The sequence below is a fragment of the Pelodiscus sinensis genome, chromosome 1 (genome assembly GCF_052426305.1).
Source record: "Pelodiscus sinensis isolate ZL-2025 chromosome 1, ASM5242630v1, whole genome shotgun sequence".
Lineage (NCBI taxonomy): Eukaryota > Metazoa > Chordata > Testudines > Trionychidae > Pelodiscus > Pelodiscus sinensis.
Genome location: NC_143052.1, coordinates 177,637,096 through 177,659,440, shown reverse-complemented (window position 1 = coordinate 177,659,440; position 22,345 = coordinate 177,637,096). Strand labels below are relative to the sequence as shown.

The 22,345-nt window shown below is 38.0% G+C and overlaps 1 protein-coding gene across 6 annotated transcripts in view; it reads right to left on the bottom strand.

The window, feature by feature from the left end:
• Positions 1–22,345, bottom strand: part of LOC149525675 (uncharacterized) — a 444,259-nt gene that overhangs the window by 329,562 nt on the left and 92,352 nt on the right. For 3 of the 6 annotated variants that reach the window (XR_016347919.1, XR_016347920.1, XR_016347918.1), the window contains exons 3-6: positions 14,954–15,104; positions 13,624–13,717; positions 12,956–13,161; positions 9,459–12,149 (exon numbers count right to left, since the gene is read on the bottom strand). The exons of 1 other annotated variant lie outside the window; for it this stretch is intronic. The gene's annotated coding sequence lies outside the window, so the exon portion shown is untranslated. Of the gene's footprint in view, positions 1–9,458; positions 12,150–12,955; positions 13,162–13,623; positions 13,718–14,953; positions 15,105–17,288; positions 17,506–17,617; positions 17,709–22,345 lie in introns of those variants that run through there. 2 more of the 6 variants (XR_016347916.1, XR_016347917.1) reach the window with 2 other exon arrangements.

The window sequence follows — 22,345 nt, the reverse complement described above, 5'->3', positions numbered from 1 at the left end:
TAAACTCGAAATAAGCTACACAGTTTGCATAGCGCAAATTGTGTATCTTATTTTGAGTTTTGGGTGCTTTTAGACGCACCTAAACTATGCACCTAGACAGCAGCAGTGTCTAGATTTTGTTCAGACTTGGGGGGCTAAAACATTTTGGAATCAAGCAGCTGAATACCCTCCCCACAGTTGATTAATGTTCAACTGGAGCTGAGACATTACCATTCTTGACAAATCCAACCTCTGTTCTCAATAAAAATTGGCAATTAATGCTACATTTTAAAAATAAATTTATAAACCAGACAGGATAGACCTGGATGGTCAAACTGTATCATCTTTGCCAACTTGGAACCAACATCCCCAGAAATGAAAATCTAGCGCAACAACCCATTGTTTACATATACACACTTCTATGCAGAGCCTGTAAAAAAGGTCCCTGATCAGAACTTGGAAGCTTTCATTCCTATTTATTGACCCTAAGTCCATGTGAATTTTTTTTCAATTAACCCTTCTTTCTTGGTGCCATGAAAAACATGACCTTCCCGATGTTAATATATTGACAATGAATTCTCAGTACAAAAATATGCTCCTTGTTTCCCGCTCCCCCCCCCTTTTTTTCTTCCTCCATCTCCCCTATTTATTTTGCGTTTGCACATCCTAAACTCAAAACTCTGGTCATCTGAAGAAGTGGGCTGTGCCCACTAAAGCTCATGATACCATCTACACGTTTTGTTAGTCTATAAAGTGTTACCATTTGTTGTTTTTTAAGTTTATCCATAAAGTAGTCTCTTTCTCACCATGGAATGCTTCAATAATCACCTTCAATTTCTTTAGAAGACAAGTATACCTCTTTCTAGGTACCAAAAATCAATCCCCAATCTGTTAGTGGCAACATACAAAGCTTAGCAATGTGCTTAATTCAGCACAAACATGTGCTTGGAGATCATCAAGTCAATATTTGAGTGGTCACTCTTCCATTAAATAAAATTAGGAGTTACGCAAAAAACAGAATAGGGATAACAAAATTATCAGCAATTATATTTTGTCCGTCTGATCTCTATCTCATACATCAGAGCAAAAAATAATATCATGGGTAATGGGCTCTTTATCCTATGAATTTCAAAGTACTTGCTATATTCACTGATGAAGGGATCTGAAGCAAGAATGATAAAGAACCAAGGCATTGTGGTTCAGGTACTTGCCTGGGACTGAGAATATTTGCATTCAATGCCCAGCTCAGGCACAGTTTCCTGTGTGACCTTAATCTTGCAGTACCTCACATCCCCATCTGTAATATGAGGATAATGTTTCTTTTCTCTCGTCTCTTTTCTAACTTTTTGAGACAAAGACTTTCTCAATATAAGTTTTGACAATGACTAGCACAATGGGGTGGTCCTCTCATTTCGGACTTCTAGTGTCTACTGTAATGCAAGTAAATAAACAGTAACAAAGTACTGACAAATGGAAGCAGTTGCTGTTTACCAGGGTGGAGAAATAGGGGTTTTGAAAGACAGACTAATTTATTAGGAAAAGTGAATAGGATCTTGAACACATTAAAAAATTAAGAGTCAGCAAGAGTCTACATAATCTTATTTCAGAAATGAATCATGCTGCTGCTTTAAAATGTTATTTAAAATCCCTGATACAGTAGTATACAACACATTTTTTAAAAATTATTTTAAATTATGGAGTGAATGGACTGAAAGGAACAATATGGGCTTTGTAACAAGAAAGAAAACCAAGAGTAAGGATGAGAGGTAAAGATGATGGATGAAGAGCCATCAATGATCATAATCAGCGGGGGAAAAGTACCAAGGAAATTTTTTTTGAAAGCAGGGATAAACAGGACTGAGAGGGAGTCTTCATACCTAAAGTCTATCTCAGGAAAAATACAATTGCATGCTAACAAATACAGTTCGGTTACAATGGTGATATATCATTTTCCACATTACTGGGTGAGCACACAAATACAACGAGGTGGCGGGCTGGTGAGTGGGTGGGTGGGTCTGAAGGAAGAAAGTGCAGGAGATGAGAAAAGGCGTTAAGGCAAAAGTTGATACTTGTTTCTGCCTGTAGTTTTGATGAGAACAAGAGAGTCACGTTTCTGCGTACTGATGCAACATGGCATGCAATTTTGCATACAGTGCCTCAAGTGCCAAAAAGAGAATGTGTATTGCCATCCTTTAAACAACTTTATTATAAAGCTTCTTATGGAAATTACAAAGAATGGGGAAGGGAAGGGAGAAGCTTTTCCTTCTCCATCAAAAAACTTTGCATGTGTAAACTATATACAGCTGCTGTCTCAGAACAGTCACATTTTGCAGCCCTGCTTCATGGTGTCATACGACTACCAAATTAATTTTATGGTTCACAAGATCAAAGGGTAAGTTTAGGCCCAGCAATCCCAAGGCAGTTCATTTTTGCAGTGTGGATTTTTGAGTTTGGTCCTTTGCTCTGCCAGCAGTGATGTGAGTTTTAGGAATGTTTTATTGATCAAACAAAAACAAAAGCCTCAAAGCAGTACTGCTCCATTAAGGAACATAGGAACATGAACCATAGAAGCTAATGATCACTTCTACTCCAAAATCAAAGCTCTTATATTATGACACAGTAATAAAGCCAAGAAACATATTTCTCTACAAGAAAAAGAGTAGAGATGTGTATAACCGTTAATTTACCTATTTCCCCTTTCCTGCCATATATTTTCAACCATTTTGCTTAGTCTAATCCTAAGCATCTCAAGCAACAGGGTTTCCATCATATCCCTTTGGGACACTTGTCTGTTGTGTAACAAGTTAATGCCAGAAAGCTTTCCTCACTATGAAGCATACATTTTTCTTAATTGTATCTCATGTACTGCTAGTTATTCTCCCTGTAATCCCTCAAAATAAATCCTCTCCCTGTTTGGTTTTCATGGCCTTCAAAAACTTGTAAACATTTATGTCCCATCTGCAACCTTTCACACACACACTTTAGCAGTGCTTAGGCCCATTTGTAGCCAGCTATTTTACAATAAAGACAATCTCAATATGGCTTAATTTTGATTGTTCTACTGTGAATGCCTTCATTGCCCATGGAACTGTATTTTCCTAGGTGCCCAAAGATGAGCCATATAATTCCAGTGTCAAAGACCAAACAAAGAAAAACTGTCTAGGGAAGAGATAAAACACTCTGAGGCCCTAGGGAAAACTTACATGGGGCCTACCATCACAATCCCTTCCAGAGGTGATAGCACATTTCAGAAATGAGATGACGGGAGCAGTTCACACTTCGTGGAGCCAGTGATACTGGAACACAATTTATAATAGGGATGCTGAAAGCCAACTAACAAAACTGTAAAGCAGGCCTGTTCAAAAGCAATGCGTAAAAGTGAGAGTCCCACTCATGGGTGCAGCACGGTTCTGGGATGCTGAGGAATTGCAAATTAATGCTAGATTCCTCCTGGTAGTACCAGCAAATGCTTTCAGTGTGAAACCTGGGGGTTTTGCAGAACCTGTCCCACCCCCTAGTTCCTACCCATATGCCTAGAGCGTCTACTTCAGGCTCTCTGCACACTCAAGCAGCCACCAGTTAGATTAGGTCACAATTTTAAGCTTTTCTTTTTCATCCATGAGGGCAAGAAACATTTTTATGAGAACTAAAATTCTGGTCTCATGCAGCTCTAGATTCCGGAGCCCTAGAGCCTTTGCCTTAGTCTAGCCCTGAGACTACCACATTTCTGCTTCTTCATGTATCATCTCAAACTAGGCAGCTCCAAGTTTTCTTTAATCATTTTATTTTTAATTCCTTTAAACTATGTTGTGCCATAAATGATTAGCCAGATGATGGTGCAAAGTCTGCAACATCCCATGGGCTTTGCTGGCACACTGCTACATTGAATTATGAGGTGCAGGCTACTCTTGAGTGTGCTGGTCCTCCTGCACTGTGGGGAAGAACTGGAGATCATGGCTCAATCTTGTCTTCATCCTGGAGAAGTATGGCAGGAACAGGCCTAAAGCTCCCTGAGTACAAGGGTAGCAATTCTGCCCAGAACTTATCAGGGCATCACAGGAGGCAGACAGACGAGAAGACAAATTGTGATCCCTTACAGTGAAAACCTATCTCGCCATCTTTCTTTGCTGCTTGCTTAGGTTTGAAGTTCAGACTCAGTGACCATTTGGGATACATCTTGTTATTGGGAATGCACTGATGAGCATCAGACATCCAGAGTGGTGACTGTTAGACTGACATACAGCGTTCACATCCGGATATATTTTCTACAATCAGGGACGAAGAGTTTTGGGAACCAAAAAAGCCCACCTTACTGAACAGACAGGAACATTATTTTGGTTGAAGTGCTAAGTATGCTGCCCTGGCCCACTGACGGTTTTTTAAATACTATTAGGCTTCAAACTCTCCCATTTTCCACAGAAGATAATTCTACACGTAGGGGGATAAGAATGATCTTCTCTTCTGTGTTATTCCAGTTTTAGCTGGTTAGATAACCAGGCACTCATTTATCCTCTGACAGAGCATGGGGGCAGGATACAAAGATTGTTTTATGCCTGGGAATGGGCATTATTTTCTTAACTTTATCATTTCATTCATGAGTAGCTGTGACCCTGTTTTCCTTATACAGATAATCAACTGCAGCTTAGAGAAATATCAACACCACTTTAGTAATATAAGAATATAATAAAAACAGCCACATGGTTTGGCTTTATGGAAATATATATGCTATATACATTACCTACACTCCTTTCTTATTAGCAAGCAAGGAACTGAAGAGTGTAAAAAATTATGCCCTGAAGGACTCAGTGTTAGAGCTGGTCAAACAATTTGTGACCCAGTTCTGATTTTGGTGGAATGTATTCCATATATGCAAGTCATCTCCTGCACTATGTAGACCAACTAACTTTAAGATTATGGGTTATTCACAATTAGTGTTTACTATTCATGATAGGTTGGTTGGTTCATAGTTGGTTACTTGAGATATATGACTCAGTTTCCACTCCCTCATTGGATGATTAAATTACAGTTTAGCAAATTATTTCTGAATACTTATATCTCAGTAAAATTTCATGTTTTAGTAATGGGCTGTAGAGTTTCTGGATGGTGCCATAGAAAACTGAGTGTTCTCTCAACCCCACAGATCTATGGCCAGTTGTAGGGCACATATACCCCTACCAATAGTCCGTCAGTTCTGACCTAAAGTGAATACCTATAAGGCTAAGTGGGTATTCAGATGTTTGGCTCCATGCTCGGACAGTTCAATAGGGTTCCAATTAGTGCCAGTTGGTTGCTTTTTGGATGTGCCCACCTCTCTAGGAACTGGATTGAGGCCAGCAACTTATTTCACACAGGTAATTAAACTGTGTCCATTTTTGTGTACTGACAAACAAGATTTGAACTTGTACCCTGCAGGGAAAAGATCTACATCCCATTGCCCTCCAATTTCTCTGTGGTATCTAATTCGACTAAAGCAACTCAGACAGTAAAAATCAGCTATATGGCTTCTGAATAAGGGCTGTTTGAAAATTCCTGAACTGAATGCCTTTATAAAAGCTCCCCAAACAGCTATCTGGAAATTAAACTCAGACATGGCCCCTTTACTTTTTTGTTATGTAGACTGCAGTTAGAATGAGTATCAGAATGATTTGCACATGGGTGTGCAGCACACACAGCTCACAAGGGGTAATGTGATTACAATCTTCAAGTTCCTACCTGGGGAAGAGATTTTTTATAGTAGTCAGCTCACAAAATAAAGGCATAAAAAGATGTAATGTCTGGAAGCTGAAATTAGACACATTCAGACTGGAAGATGCACATTTTTAACAGTGGGGGCAATTAATCATTGGAATATTTTTCCTAGGGATGTGGTAGATTCTTCATCACTTGAGGTCTTTAAATCAAGATAGCATATTTTTCTAAAATATGTGCTAGTGCTCAAATAATAGTTATGTGCTTGATGCAGAAATCACTGTTCTAAGTTATAAATGAGGTCAGACTGAGAAATCAAAATGGTCCTTTCTGACCTTAAAAAACTATGACTCCTTCAAATATTACAGAATGTGAAATCAACAATGAAAAGGTGTGACAAATACCTGAGATGTGGAACCCCTGAAATTTGTTGTGTGTCATGTCACAACTTACAAATATTGTTTTTACCTGTAAAATCTGTTTTAAAATACTCTCCCTCAATGTGTAAATAGATAAACCATTTCAGAAAACTGGATAAAACAAATTCTAATACAACCAATATAAGGACAATGGTTAGAGAGTGAACTCTGGATCTGGACCCCAAATAGATCACCAATCAATCTGTCACCTGAACAACTGCTATGTCCTACTGGACCAGCCAATAGAGGAGAACCCAACAAATGCTTTACTACTATTTAATTGTGCAACCCGCCAGCAAACTATGGAGACCAGGAATCCTGGCTTTGATCCTTCTCCCCAGGACAGTGATGATTACAAACAGGATAGCCAAAATATACATGCTCACACTGATTCTGCAGTGCAGCGTAAATGACTGAATAAGATGTAGGCCAGGTCTACACCACAGGAGAAACTCAAATTAAGATATACAACTCCAGCTATGTTCATTTTAGTTTCTCAGAGCAGGAGATCGATGGGAGCAAATGCTCCCATTGGCTTCCCTTATTCCTCGTGAGAAGCAGGAGTACTGGTGCCAACAGGAGTGCCAAATCAATTTAGCAGGTCTTTAGTAGACCTGCTAAATTGAACTCCAGAAGATTGATCACAGCAACATCAATCTTCTGTGTAGTGAAGACATGGCCTCAGATTTGCCCTGTCAGAAATCTTGACTCTATTCCCATCTCTGCAGCTTTGGGAATCACTGGGAGTTTGAGAGCCCTGCTCTGAATCCAATATCCTTGAGAATTCTAGCAGCATCAAAAAATGAGGAGAGACTGAATTAACCAATAACCCACAGTTTAATACTCTGGCTAGAAGCATTGGTACAACCAATTCCATGTTACTCAATCTCCTACTTCCCAGGGTTGCAAGTAGTACAATATTTCAAACTAAGTGATTTCCCATAAAGTGTGTAAGTCCCTTAGGCATTTTTGAAAATTGTATCCTTCATCTGTCTTTTTATTTAAATGTAATACATATCCCAGCTTGGTTGTCATAATGCACCCTTTGTGCCCATTTGCAGGATCAAGTCCCATATTTATGTTCCTTTACACACAACAATTACATTTGCCAACATATACTCATTAAAAAAAATTTCCAAGCCTATTTATGATGTATTTTCTGTCAATTCCATGTTTATCTTCATTATGTTCTAGAAGCTATCAGTAACATTTCCAGATACAAGCTAAAGTGCAAGATATCTATCTATCAGAAAAAAAATTACTCTAAGTAATGAGTTCTGGTGGTGTCTTAACACTCAGGTAAAATTTTCAAAATAGCCTAGGTGCCTTAGAAGCCGAAGTTCCATTTCTAAAATGACAGTCACCAAATGATATGGACAGTGTTGTGAGCACTCCATGAGGCTTTTGAGGATGATAGTTAGGTATGTAAGTCCCTTAGGCATTTTTGAAACTTTTATCCCGCATCTGTCTTTTACTTAAAAGTAATATATATCCCAGCTCCTGTAGAGCGGGGGAAAACATCAGTTTTAAAGCCAACACCTGAATGAATGTTTAAAATTGTATCCCCTTCAGGCTGACTATAACAGCACACTTTTTAACACCTCTTAATTGAGGAGAAAACATTATGCAGCTTTATTTAAAAAAATGGTTGAATAATGTAAAAACCAAAACCTGTATTTTATAGCATTCAAATATATTTCAGCCCAAATTATACAGAGGTCAAAGTGAATGTTATATATTTTTGCAGTCTAGCACATATGTCTGAAATGAATTGACTTGCATTATGAATTACACCTTCAATGAATGTACAATTACTTTGGCTTCATTCCAGAGTATGGACATGACAAAGGTAGGAAAAGGGGTGCTCTACATTTATTCTGTTGGAATGGGAAGAAGGTAACTGAATTCCCTGAATCCATTAAGGGAAACTGATTTGTGGAGTGATACAGACTCCATGTCAGCTCTTTTGGTGCCTTTCCCCCCTTCACTAGATGGTCAAATGGGGAGAAATCATCTAGCAGAAGAGAGCCCACAAAGTCTTCAGTGCAATTTATACCATATAATAAGACTGAGGGCACAGATAGAGTTGCTCTATGGATGGGCATTGAAATCTATTCCCAATGCAGTTCAGTACTGGGAAATGAAGGAAGGAGTACTGGACCAACTTTTATAAGGATACAGTGTTGTAAAACACCTCAACAAAGGTAAAGGTCAGGATGGACACAGTGACTTTGAAAGGAATACAATGCAGGTCTGAACCCTTCGGTTGGAGAGTAAGAATTTTTTCCACCCACCCCAGTTCTCACAGACAACCAAGTTGCTTGCTTTTTGTGCCAGAAAGTATGTTTCAATTTTAATTTCTTGGGTGAATCATCCACCAATAAAAGTAAAAATCAAAATTAAGTCAAATTTAGCAATTAATATTTGGGGGGATTTCCACTGGATTTTAACAGGGATAACCTGCAAAAATGCCATCCCCAGCTCTGTCAGTGAGTGTACTTCATGGGTTTTTGTTGTTGGTGTTGTTGTTTTAGTGTTACATTTAAATTGCTATATTAAAAGAATATGATGGCTGCAGATTTGTCACAGCATTTTTAAAGTAAAAATTCAGGGAGCAGTTGTGGTAAATTTAATACAATTTGTGGCTTTAGTGAGAGCTCCCTGTTTTTTGATAAAAATGCCCTGACAAATGTGGGGGAACCAACCACCCAGAGCAGCATCCTCTGCCCTACAATCATAGCCCTAATCCAAGCCTGGGTGAGGAAAAGAAAAGAGGGGGCTCATTTCTGCCTCTCACTTTTCGCAGGCCTGACAGTTGCAGCGCCCTCTTCCCGGCCAGCCAGGCCCAGCTTCCCATTCTGGACATTTCAACCTGGCATGTGAAGTTACAGAGCTGCTTGGATTTGGTCTGGTCCCTTTGTTATGATTGAAGGGCACCTGAGCCAATCCGGAGTGGCACTGTGACCCCTCATTATTGGTCACATTGCCTGGAGTAGGGAATAGGGCAAGCTCTGCAGGCCAAGAGACACCATTGTGATGTGGGTCATGGACATACAAGAAAAAACAGGTAGGGACAAGTGGCAACATCACACTTTTTGTGGCTTTTTTCCCTGCCAATACAAACCCACAGCTGTAAATACTATTACAATTGCAAGGCTGAGCATTCAAAAGTTAGGAAGTGACAAAATTAAAAAGGATGTCTGCTCAGCCTTTGTTTAGCCCACTTTGCATATGTGCATTAAAATACAGTGTTAGTTACACAGTCACATTTTTCCCCCCACAGATTCCCAGCCTCATTCACTGCACAAGATGAATGGTGCTATCCTACTGAGCATCTGGTCAACATTTTGATCCCCACCTCCCCCCCCCCGCCCTTGTTGTTTAATGCATGACCCCTGCCTTATTAACTGTACTCTATTCAAACCCTTCTCTGAAGACAGATATGTTTATTTCCTCCTAAACATTTTATAGTATTTTAATGCTTTATATACATTAATTCCAACATCACCATTGTGAGATGAGATGTTGTTATTATTCCAACTTTACAAGTGAGGAACTGAAGCACAAAGAAATTAAGGAAAAAAGCAACCACTATCTTTGAGTGTCCAATTTGAGACCCCATGGACACAATTTTTTCATAAAATTTAGCATTACATACCACTTTAAATATTAAAAGCACAATCCTCACTGGCTTCAGTTGCAGCTGTAAGCACTTCTGCAAATCCAGTACCAAGGTATCAAATTGAGCAACTAGAAAAGGAGGAAGAAACAATCAGTGGCCACCTGTGAGGAGCTGGGTTTAAGTGGCCTGCCTAACTTCATGTAGGAACTCTGTGGCAGAGGCAGGGATGGAATCCAAGCCTCCAGGGCAACAGCCTTTTCCTTTACCCTGGGATCCTTCTTTCTTTCCCTGCAGTCTAATGACTCACTCTCTAGTCAGCTTTCAGTGTGACCTGAATTCACTGCTAAGAAGGAAGACCTTTAGCTATGGATAAGATAGGCCCACCATCTCTCAGAACCCCAACAGGTGCACACCTTAAAGTTCTCAACAGCAAACTCAACAGACATCATTGTAGACAACAATTTCCTTCAGTACCCAATCCTGATTCATCCCCAAAGTAGATCCATCCTGTGCACTGAGACACACAAAAAAAGTATTTTATCACATATTTGCAAACTATATTGCAGATCCTACACAAAAGGGGACTGAATTAAGTTTCCAGAGGGAATCTGAATTCTGGCATTTCTTAAGTGTTGAGTGCTTGACTTTAACAACCTTTATAAGGTTCTTTTTCATGTAGGGTTTTTTCTTATATAAATCTGTATTCCATGTGCACCTGAAATGTGCATAGATGGCAATGAAAATATTGAGTGCGTAATACAGGAGCAAAAAAATTAAAGTATGAATATATTATGTTTGAAATTTTTATATTGATTCATTGCTTAACTTTAGTTTTTATATAAAATTGTGGAGCTATTTCTGTATGCATGATTGCAAATGTATATGCTTTTCATGCCACTTGTTTTAGAAAATAAAAATCAGGTTTGATTCCAGAACTGGGTGAATGTTTGGGTCAGTGATAAAACTCATGTGTCACATCAAAGTATACCCTAGCAGGACACACCCTGTAATAACATACTGCTACTTTTTAAAAAATGCAAACTGCTCCTTTTAACATTTTTTATCAGCAAGATTTAAGCAGGTAAAAATTAGTCTGAATCCACCAAATAGCGGGTAAGAGTCTCACCACTTCAGTCTCCAGTATGAATGGAATTTTCTCTCAATTCATATAGTGAAAAAATGTCAGGGTGTGACCAAGCAAAATATGCATTTCACATATCCAAGGCTGGATGGGGACTGACTGATCTAAATAACTGTCTGATCTAAAATATTATGTTTGAGAAGCTGTTGAATGGGTATTTCAGAGGGTCATGTGTGTTTAATAAGCATTGTGCCTTTAAAAATCAAACAGCCAGCACCCTCTGGTGGTGAGCTCGCTAGGGGAATCAGTTCAAAGCAAGAATGTTCTGGAAAATGGACAGACCGCAGTCCTCTGTGATGTGGGCCAGTGAATACTAATAACCTTTTTACCAAATTTGATGTTACACCCTTATGGGGAAGAATAGGAACGCTCAGTTGTCAGGATTCTAAGGGAGTACAGAGATTTTGTCCTTCACACTGTTGTGAAACTGCCACAGCACAAGAACTGATCAGACGTGACTAGACAGAAGAACTCTAAAGTTCCACAAGAAGAAACACTTCCGATATTTGCCCCAATTCACTATCAGGGCTCCAGAGAATTAAATTGCAGTTCCAAATATACATATGTCAAGTTTGCATTAATTATTTGGACGAGTTTTATTTCCTCAAAAGTTGAATAATATACTGATCAGGATATGTCCTAGCTGGGGCAAACAGTGTGAGAAATAAGCAGCATTATATATCTTTGACTTTTTCCCCAGCCAATAAAGTAATCCATTGCAGGAGAAGAAAGAAGACACACACACACACACACACACACCTGGCCAACAAAGGCTTCATAAGGTAAGTGTTTGGGAACCTCACAAATTTTGGCAGAAACATGGGCTGGACTGCAATACGCTTGGATGTCTATGCCGTCATTCTGGCTTGCTATTAAACCCTTTGAGCAAACAAAAATACCAAAGTGAGCACATATTGACTGAATATTTAAATTAGTTTGCTTGCATTTACAGTGCAAAACAAAACATGTGACTGAAGTTAATGGGGCAAGTGCCTTGTGCCTTGATGACCCTGTTTATGACCAGCTAAGAAAATCTTTGGGTTACCATGAGGTATCTTTTACTATTAGTAGCATGGTTTGTGTCCAATGATGCATGGTGGCAGTTACAATAAGACTCTGTAATGACAGTGTTTCTCATTAGATTAGTGAATTCATTACAATGTGTGAATCTCATTTAGTCCACTGAAAGGCTGCTTCTAGCTGGGCAACATTCATTTTTGATGCCTGTCTCCAAATACATCCATGAATGTATTCTTCAAGGCAGCTCTTATGACTCCAACATGTTGTGGTCATTCCTCGGCTAGGGAAAAAAGAATGTTTTAAAACATGACAGTGAACACATTTTAGCTAAAATTATTTCAAGCAAAACTTTGCATAAGTGTAAGTAAGTCATATTTTAAAACACATTAGTTAGTTGTGGTCAATTGGAGGGGTAAGTTTTAACATTAATCACAACAAGCTAACATTTTTAAAACACAATTTGCCCTGTCTATCCTAGGTGCAAACTACTACTTACAAACATGTTAGTTAAAATATGTTCACTATCATGTTTTAAAACATGCCCTGTTTTCCTAGACTAGACATAGCCTTAGGCAAATACATCATTTTGTTTTCCACCCTTGTACTTCTGAGTAGCTGAAACTATACTCACTACAACATTATGACAGCAGCAATAACTAACCCACCTCTTCGCCATTTGTGCATGCCAAGAGTCACCTTTGATACTAGTACTGCTGTGGATATCATTGCCAGCCCCTACACGCATCCCACTCCAAAAGTCTCCCGTCTCTGAAACCTGGCGAAGATGTCCCTGCTCTCTCCCATGTAATAAGTAAAAAATAAATGAAATAGAAATATGCCTATTACCCACACCAGCTACAGTGGGCATTTCAACCCATTTCATAATGTAGTTTAGGACGCTTTTTTCTACACAAGATCTTACATGGAAAGGACAACAGATACAGGCAGTCATACAAGGAAATCGGTGGTACTAGAATTGTATACGGCTGTCCACAGATGCATGGGAGATACAGCTGTCTAGCTGCTGTCATGGAGCTCTTGTAATTATAGTCAATTTCCTTCTAGATTTCTCCCTGCAGGCCATACCTGATGGTTGGCATATTCCTCCAAATCATTTTTTCATCATAAGGTAAGTGTGTTGTAGAAATATTTCCAAGTAATCTGAATGCTATAAAATTCAAAACTCCTTTCTGGTAAAGATGTGTGAATTGGTGGTGGTAGATAAACTCCAGCTTCATCTGACATACTAGAGTAACTGAGCCAAAACTTGTGTTTAAATAAATTACAACTTTCTGAAAGAGATGCAATACAAAAGCATATTAGTGAGACTGCCCGTTATTGAAAAAAAAAGATAATTCAGTGTCGATGGTATATGTGCACTTCTTATAACTTCATTTATCTGCTAACATTCTATAAAGTTGTATTTATTTATGAAAAAATGAGGAGTATGGGTTCTTTCGAAAAAGGGTTTTTTTTTAAAAGAACTGGGTCTAGACTGTGCTTTCACTTTCAGAAAACCCTTTTTCGAAACAGCGATCAGACGCAAATATGCAAATGAAGTAAGGGATATTTAAATCCACGCTTCATTTGCACTTTCGATCGGTCTCATTTACATTCCCCTTTTGACAGAGGAACGTACTCTAGACGAGCACTCCATCATCTAAGAAAGAGGCTTTTTTATTATTCTAATAAAGAGAGGCCAATAAATAAAAGAAGTAGAGAATGAAGAGGTAAAGAACGAAGACACTGCATACCTTCTGCCCACAAATGTGACTCCTGATTTTCATTCATAATATTTTCCTGACTTTAAAGGAAGCTTTATTTTTTCTCACAACAGATTCAATGCATCTGCAGACAACAATTTTATCAATATCATTTGAAACCATTCCATGACCTTATTACTTATCAGATGCACATAAAAGAGTTAACAGGGAAAACTGGACCCCAGGGTCAGAGAGAGGAATCTGAAAATCTCTCTCTTAAATCCAGAAACTTTTAAATGTTGAAATTCAAAACAATTCAGTCAGCTCTAGTGCTGGAGAAAAAAGAAGGGACGGGGGAGAACTCATTGATATTTTCCCTGTTTTTTTCAACTTTTTGGGGGGGAGGGGGCGAGAAATTTGAAACATTTTGACTAGTTTCAGTGCACATTATTTAAACTAAGGGTAAACAAGAGTAGGAAAAAGGAAGTTCAGATTTGGCGACTGACCACAAACTTAGGTTAACCCACAAGCCCCAGCAGTTGCCGCCATCACTCTGTGCTGTTAAAGACAGGATCTCAGAGATCTAGGATCTTCTGGATCTGCAACAGAGGGTGCAGGTGAGTTCTCTTTGCATTTCTGGGATGAGGTTCTATAGCACAGGGACTTTGAGCCAGCAACACAAAATGTCATTTTCATTCCAATGGTACAATGCAATATGTGACAGAATGACTATCCCACCAAATTCACAATAGGCAGGATGAATCCAGCAGATTAAATGCATATTCTAGTTTCCTTCCAAAATCTTTACCTTGTCATAAATTCCAACCCATGCTTTTTGCTCAAATTTCCACACTCATTCACATAAGAGCTCCTTTTGTTTCTCACATTCTTAGCACAAACATTGAACCCTTCTTTGTTTAGGGCATCTACATTGTGGAACTCCTTATCCAAATACACAATAAGACACATAGGCCATGTCTACACGTAAGATCAACGCTGTTCAATTGATCTTCCAGGGTTCATTTCTTACCTCAAAAGATAGTAAGAAAGGAAGAGTTGCATATCTTACTTTGAATTTCTGGTGTAGTGTAGACCAGACCTTAGAGGATATAAGAGGGCAATAAAGCTTACCAAAGGATGTAGGATGTGGATAACCCACAAGCTTAAAGCTCAACTATTTTAATTATATAGATTTAAATTACAGCCAAGTAATAAGCAAACCATCAGATAACTGTCTTTTTTTAATAAATTGATTAGGTTTGTTTTTGTAGAAGGTTATGCTGAAATACCAAATATTGGTACTAAAATTAGTAGCAGAAATATTTTATGGAAATCAATAAAATATTATAAATGATGAGATTTATATATCTATACAACCTACCACTGTTATCCATTACTATATTAGCTCAAGTGAAGTTGACTTTAAAGAGTCCAATTCTACTGATGACCCATGTGGGTGTCAACATCCCTCACATAGAGGACTTTCTGGGATTTTTCTTCTGTTGGGGTTGTCTCTCTTTAAAAAATAAAACCTAGGAAATTACACACAAAGACCTATATTAATGAAATATTATTACTATAGCAAAGTCAAAAGTTAGGAAATGCATTAATGTTGCCTGTGCAATTAATTAACCATGTATCATTTTTGTTTCTCCTTTTGTTTCCCACAGTCTTCGTTCAAACAGTAAAACCCAATGTCCAAAAGAAGGCCCCAATTCATATTTGTATGGCACAATGAGGTCCTGGTCCATGATTAGGGCTCCTAGATGCTTCAGAAATATAAATAAAAACACCAAATCAAAGAGACAAATATTTCCACTCCACACATACAGAAAACAACTCTTTTTTCTTCATTACAACTACTGTCCAATGAACATTTTACCAAGCATTTCACTTGGAACAAAACATTTGGATTGAAATTAAGAACTTCCTCTGAAACTAAGTTGATACCATTCTCAGAGAAGGACCTCCTAAATTCTGTATGTACTATTAATTTGGGGTCCAATTTGACAGGGAAAAGTTGTTCCTTGACCTAACTCCTTGCTCTTCATCTCTTTTATCAAAGATGATGTAATTATTTTACCTGCTTCAAAAAAACTCTGAGAAGTTGAACATTGTTACTACTCAGATACAAATCTCCAAACTAGACATGTGCCCTGCTGGTGCTTAAGTCTGCCAAGACAATGAGACAGAGAGGAAATTTTCAAAAGTAACTAAGTGATTTAGGCCTCAGAGCTTAATACCTGTTTTCAATGGTGCCTAAATAATTTATTAGTCTAAAGATAAAATGCTTCAAAGAATGCAAATCTCATTTTCAATTTGAAAATGGGACTTAGACTTCTAAATGCTTTTGAAACCATTACTGTCCCTTTTGTTAGTGCCTGTAGGAAGTGCTTGGCATCTGGATGTTTAGTTTAGGCATTCTGCTAATCTCTCATCTAGACTTTCACATTGATTAGCTGGACACTCAAACCCAAATCTTTAAAGTGTGATCTCTCCCTGCACATGAGTCCAGAAAGGGAAAGAATGATTACTCTAACTTGGCATTTGTTCTCCTTGCGTCTGGATATGCTGGGAATAGAGTATTGGTGGTGGTAGTTGGGGTAAGGGGTGCCCGGGAGGAAGAATACCACCAATCCTGCTATTTCAGTTACTCAGTTTCTATGATGCAACTGGGTTCAACAACTTGCTGAAAAACTTGTCAGTGGTGAGGGGTTTAACAACCACACAACTTGTGTTGACCAGTTTTACGACAAAAACCTACTGTATGTCTGTTTAGGGCTGTGCTACATGAGATAGCTCTCTGTTGATTGCAGTGATTTGAATGTAGCTGACTAATGATCTTTACAGACACTGATTAGTGTTTTCTTGGTTTTCTTCTGATATTACTTATCTTGGTGAAGAATGCAAGCTGTTGGTAGGGAAGGGTTAGTTTGTTGTGGATTTAAGTGGATTTAATTTAAGAGGAATTAATTCTTAGTGACCACTTACTAGTTAACAAGAGAATTAAATCATTCTTAATTCAGAAATTTGATTAAAAGTGAGCTGTTGATAGCAGGCTGTTTTACCAAGTTTTGCTAAACCCTGTCTTTTACTTCAGTGGGAATTCTGCAGGGAGACTGATAGCAGATTCTAGCCTGACTTCATTTTCCCACAAGATGGCAGCTGTCTGAAGAAGCATCATCCTTTATAAATGATCACTTCTAGCAATTAAATTATCCATGGTATATCAGCAAAAGGTCTGAATTAAGCATTTGTCATGTTGATTGTTTAAAAGAACAGACCAGGACCATTTAATGGAGTCTGAAGTGTGACATACTAGTGAAAGATTATACTTTGTAGTCTAAGTTGCATTACTACAAAAAATTAACATAACACCCTGTAGAAATAATGGCACATGCAATGTGAAAAAAATGAAACATCTTATGATGCTTTTGTTTCTCTCTCTGTTCTGCCCAGTTAATACAGCATTATGTAATAAAAAACAATTGTGCCTTATCTTCAAAATCAAGAAAAGATTAAAATCAAGCTAGCAAGCCATGCAGTAAAGGCACACAGATTTAAAAAAAAAAAAAAAAAGCAATATGTCCGATTTGGCACAAGAGTTCTGTTTTAAAAAAAATAAAATAAAAACAGGAAAGTGCAACGGAAACAGAGAGTGCCCTGTTTTTAAGCAAATGTTATGTAAAGTATTTCCCTTGCAAAAGCAAAGCTACCTCAATTGTGAAATCGTCTCCGTAGCTTATTCATCCTTAGGCAGTATTTTGTAGCTCTTGCTCGTGTTGTGTTTCTGGCAAGCAAATGTCACTTTTAAATAAGAAGGAGTGGAATGCAAAGTCAGAGTCAGAGTTCAACCAGGCAGATGAGTGTGGCGCTCAGGGTTCAGTATGCAGGTCAGTTGGAACCAGCAGTCATACGTTTTCCCAGTAATCTCTATTGATTAAAGAGATTACTTTGGTTCACAACGAAGACAGAGGCTCTGTCTGTCTTTATGACAGGTACATAGCATCTCTAAAAACCAGGCACTACTGAAAAATATACTCACTTAGCTTCAGTGCAGCCTACGAGAGACATTTACAGGGTGAGATTCATTTCTAAACTGTGGTTCCCCCTGCTGACAGCTGCCATCTTGTGGAAAAGTGACAGCAGGTCAGATTCTGCCATTAAGCTGCAAGTTAAAATGAATGGCAGGATAATAGCCCATGATTTGTAAAAATTAGAAGGGAGCCCAGTTTTCTAGGTTGTAATGCAATTATCATCTTGCTTGCAAAGTATTTTGACAATTAGAAATAGAACTGATAAATCAGCCTTTCAATTTAATATTTGATGCTCTATCCCAAAAGGGGATTCCATTAAAAGGGCAGCATGGCATTTTGCTTCACCTTTACTCCATGTTGCATTTGGCCAGTTTGCAGGTGCAAAACTGAGGTTCAGTCCTCAACTACACCAACTTTATAATTGGGCAGCTGAGGCAAAGGGAGTGATTACGTAATCAGATGTCTCGATTTTATAATGCCAGTCCTGATATTTGGAACTCTTCCTTGTATAGGTGCCTGTTACCCCCTCACTCCCATCCAAATTTTTCCAACTTGTTATATGGTCATCCTAGAGTGGTAAGAAGTATCCCCAAAAGCGGCTTTGTGCTATCTGAGAACTCCCAGGATAAAAAAAGAATATTCAGCTGCCCTATTAATGGAACTATCACAGCTGGGCTAAGTGCAAAGGGTTCAAACCATCATTTTTCCAAATGTCATCATTGCACACACAGTATGGCATCTGAAAGTCAAGCTCTGTTCCTTTCAGTTCATGTATAATAGTAATAAAGAGTCTGTCAGCCAAATTCTGGCTTCAGTTGCCCTCCTATCAATCTCTGATTTAAAAAGCCCCTGTACTATTCTTCCCCAACTTCATCCTCTAAGAACATCAACAATATTTGAAATATTTTTCAAAATGGAAATAAAATAATGAAAAATCCATTTGTATCAACAAGATCATTCCAGGTCCTACAAAAAGGATTACCTTGTTTTAACACAGCCCTGTATTGTGCAGAATAAGGCAAATACATACTCTGAATCACTGGAAAATGTTTACATTTTCTAACCATAGAGCAAAACTTGCATTTATCATTTATTTTGATTTGACATTTTGCATGTTCCTGTTTACATCAGATAACTGAAGATTTAGTCATGGATCAATTCCATACACATCCTTTAGCTGTGGAATTATGGAGCACTTTGTGCCCTGCCTTGTATTAAACCCAAAGATAATATAGTTTATGGCCTCCGATATTGAGCTCTTGCAAAATGTCATTTTCAACAAAATGGTGGCTGCTACTTTCAGCTGCACACTCTTTTCCAAATCCTATTTGTCTTCCTCGTGTACACAGAATCTTTGATTTTAACAGGACAGGCTATGCATCTTTATTTCACACACAAAATATCCAGGTGAACAGAAGGCAAGAAATGTAAAATTTGCTATTGTTCTTTGTCTTCAATAGAAAGAAACTTACTTGGGTACCCAGAGTTAAACTCACACCAAGTCCTGACCTAGCCCACACTTACTTATGTAGAACTATCTGTATGAATAAAATAAAGCACATAACACTATTAACATCTGAAAAATAAAAAGACTGCTCCTAATCCTTTGATCCTAATGAGGAAGAATGGTCACTAAAGACTCTTCTTAAGACCTACCTTTGTCATGATGACCATAAAAGGAAAGCCAGTTGATGATTAGGCTGAAAAGCAAGTGAGGACAGCTAACTCTTACTTACACTTATCACAAAACAAAAATGCAAACATGTGTACAAAAATGTACATATTTTATTGTATCCCTCCAGCTTCCCACATACATATACTTTGTATGTCAGTTGTCTTCCTTTATTATCACCCTACATTATCAAGACTGAGCAGTGATTTTGGTTGTCTAACTTGAAACACCTTAAAGACGCTTAGACAAAACTTCAGCTGAAAGCAAAAGTTTCAGGATTTCATCCTGATTTTGAAAGGAAGGGTAGATCTGCATTTTTTTTCAAGATCAAGCCTTTTTAATGTGTCTCAAAATGGAAGCTAGTCCATTTAATATGTCTCAAATTTGATAGTCAGTTTTGCAAACTGAAGGCGGTAAGCAATTTGGTGTATGGAATATGGGTGAAACAGTGGACCTATTAAAGCCTTCACAGAGTTTTGCAAAATGGTATTCTGATGTTCACTAGCTCTTATGGGTGCTGCAATTAGATTAGATTAGATTAGATTAGATTAGATAAGATTAGATAAGATAGATAGATAGATAGATAGATAGATAAAGCAAACCCTTTGTCCCTCTAAAGAAAAATAGTATTCTGCAGTTAAAGAAAATAGCTTGTCCTTTTCCTTTTCCCAAGCTTCCATTTTAACTAAAATGTGATTTTTTTTTAAACAAACCATACAAAGTTCCATAAAAATGCAAGTTTGATTTTGTCTAATTTGTCATTTTATTGAAATTTCCTTGTTATTTTAATACTCCTTTCCCTATTTCAATGTGAATAAATGGGTATTAGAAATGTGTGACACTACTCATGACCCATGTTACTCACAGCAGGCATTGATGAGCAGCTGAGACTTGCGCTCAAAATTTCCTCCCTACCTCTCTGTTTGCCATTTTCCAACTTTTTTGGCCAAGTTCTTCTTCAAATGCAAATAAGTTAAATAATTCCCAATATTTGTAAAGTCATTGCATGGAACTGCATTAAAGAAAATGTATTTTTTTTACTACTTTGCAAGGCTTATGGGGAGGAGGAGAAGTTATGTGCATATTTGAGTAAGTGCTCTGCAGAAGCTGGGAAGGTGCTTGGTAAAACTTTCTTCTCTTGGTGTACAATTGTTTTATACACTTTCCCCTTACTTCATTCTTTAGCAAACATCTTTGGAATAAGTAATTACTGTGGGAACACTTCTTTACAGCTATTCTCAAACAACAAAATTGGCAGAGGTTGGTTTTATAAGATTCACAAACTGAATGGTGCCTTATTGCCGTAAACAAAGGGATTTTAACTACTAGCATTAAAATACACTAAGAACAACAGATAAGAGAATCTGTGAATAAAGATAAGTCCTTAATTGACAAGAAAATGAAGGATTAAGCTAATGCAGCACTATAGCAATATGCCTTGGATTCAAACTCTGGCCTACATCACCATTTTGGACTGATTATAAAAGCTTTTAAAAGACAGAAAGCAGGACTCCCCTAAGACATTTTCTGCCTAAAATTTGTCAAAATGTGTGCAATTGGTACTAAGCCTCAGTGTAGGCCTTCTAAATGAATAAATAATTATTTAGTTACTTAAGATAACTGAAGTCATGCCAATTTAATTAAAAATCAACTAACTATGGAAAAGAAAAAATGAAAAAAATTAAATCTTATCCGCCATATTTCATAATGCATAATTTGCACCATGGGATGAACAATATGGGTTTACTCCCTCTGGCTACCTATATTAATGAATTTTAGAGACATTCAGAGGCTTTTTGTTTGAAATGACATATTAAAAAAAAAGTCCAGGGACCAATACCTGCCTCAGGTAAAGCACTGGAAGTCTTGGCTAAGTAAGAAGTTTTGATCACAGATAAACATCCAAAAAGTTCTTTTGTTGTTTTTAGTTATGAGTGTCTCATCTTTTCCACTTCTTGTCCTTCAAGCCAGGCAGTGTTGAACCACACAAAACTTATTTAAGACAAAAATAAATTAAATCAAGTTTTGTAGCACCTCAAGCTCATTTAAGTTTCAGGAGATAATAAAGACTAGTTCTTCCATAATGTGAAGAAAATTGCTGAGTCCTAATATATCTATATCTATATCTCCTGATAGAATTCATCAAAAGCTAGTGTGTGTAAGAACATGTTTTGGTCACTTTAAATGGCACACTTTTAGTCAACAATCCAGATAAGATTATAGCAGACGAGAAAGTGACAATCTCTGTCTGCTGAATATAAGTATACTATCTCTGATGGTAAAAAAAAAGATATTGTACTTGATATACAGAGATTTCTATTCTCAGACTGCTGGAAATAGACAAGACTCTTATTTTCACAGGCCCTAAACTCCAGCTTGTCCAGTAATGACTATGACTATGAGTTTGGTCCTGCAAGTGACTGAGTCCTGGTTTCATTCCAGCAAAGCACTTAAGCAAGTCACTAACTTTAAGCAAATACTGAAATTCTTTGCCAAAGGGCATCTCTACTTTGAGGACTGAGCCCTAACCATTGTTCTCAGCTGTTTCAGAGATTTTGCCACATATCCTGGGTCTGGCACATTACATTGTGTAGCACTTTTTTCCACCTGTAGTCACATTGTGACCTGCTCCTCACAAACAGGGAGGAATTTTTAGGGGGAGTAGATGTGGGTGGCAACCTGGGCAATAGTGATCATGAGATGGTCGAGTTCAGACTTCTGAAATAAACCCCTTACTTCGAATTGCCAGTAAAACCTCATTTCTTTTGGCTCAATCCTACAATTAGTCTATGTCACTCTGGACCCTATCCCAACCCTCCAGTGTATTTACCTCTCTCGGGGTATGTCTGCACTAGCCGTGAGGTTTAACTGGTAATTCGAAGTAAGGGGTTTATTTCGGAATCGCCCTTCTCTGCCGCGTGTAGACGCACGCAGTTCTTCTGGGCTAATCAATTTCCAAAACGGCGACCAGCCGGGAACATGCTACTGAAGCGCAGGATATTTAAAGACCCTCATAGTCTTCCTTGTTCGAACTAGGCTAGTGCAGACATACCTTGAGAGAGGT